Here is a 750-nt window from a genome sequence, read left to right as displayed (position 1 = left end):
AGGGTGGGACGTGCTTCCTAATAGAGGATGTGAGCACCATGTACGGCAGTGTATGCTCCCAAAGTACTCCCATTCTGGCGACAACGAGTTCTTTTGACGGACCCTCCGTTCCTCCATAAGCGCGGTTGTCATCTGCTGGGTCATTTTTAACGTATGTGTAGGGGCTGCAATCCGATTCCCCAACGCATCCCATGTGTTTTCTAAACTAAAACTAAACTTCTCCCGAACAGGACATGAAGATCCAACGGTACCGATCAGCCGCCGTGTCATCTTAAGCGCACAGGCGTTCCTGGATGCGTATATGTTGGGGCTTGTAGTCAGCACACCGCTCTCCCGGCCGTATGTCAGTTTCCGAGACCGGAGCCGCTACTTCTCAGTCAAGTAGCTCCTCAGTTTGCCTCACAAGGGCTGAGTGCAGCCCGCTTGCCAACAGCGCTCGGCAGACCGGATGGTCACCCATCCAAGTGCTAGCCCAGCCCAACAGCGCTTAACTCCGGTGACCTGACGGGAACCGGTGTTACCACTGCGGCAAGGCCGTTGGCTCCAAGGTGTTTTCGATAGGATTTAAATCGGGGAAACGGGCAGGTCAGTCCATTCGCCGAATACCTTCTCTTTCCAAGAGCTCCTTTGCCTGCGGAATTTTATATAGTCGCGTTCTGTCATCGATAACAATGAAGTCAGTATCGAGTGCACCCATGAAAAGACAGGTACGGGATCGAAGTACATTGTCGCTTTAACATTGACCGGTGA

General features: G+C 52.7%; 1 pseudogene; it reads right to left on the bottom strand.

Annotated features, from left to right (window-relative positions):
• Positions 1-424: 424 nt before the first annotated feature.
• On the bottom strand, positions 425-542 carry LOC126459486 (5S ribosomal RNA; annotated as a pseudogene).
• Between the last annotated feature and the right edge of the window lie 208 nt (positions 543-750).

The sequence above is a fragment of the Schistocerca serialis genome, chromosome 2, assembly GCF_023864345.2.
Source record: "Schistocerca serialis cubense isolate TAMUIC-IGC-003099 chromosome 2, iqSchSeri2.2, whole genome shotgun sequence".
Taxonomy (NCBI): domain Eukaryota; kingdom Metazoa; phylum Arthropoda; class Insecta; order Orthoptera; family Acrididae; genus Schistocerca; species Schistocerca serialis.
Note: the sequence above shows the minus strand (reverse complement) of the source record. Positions and strands in the feature narration are given on the sequence as shown.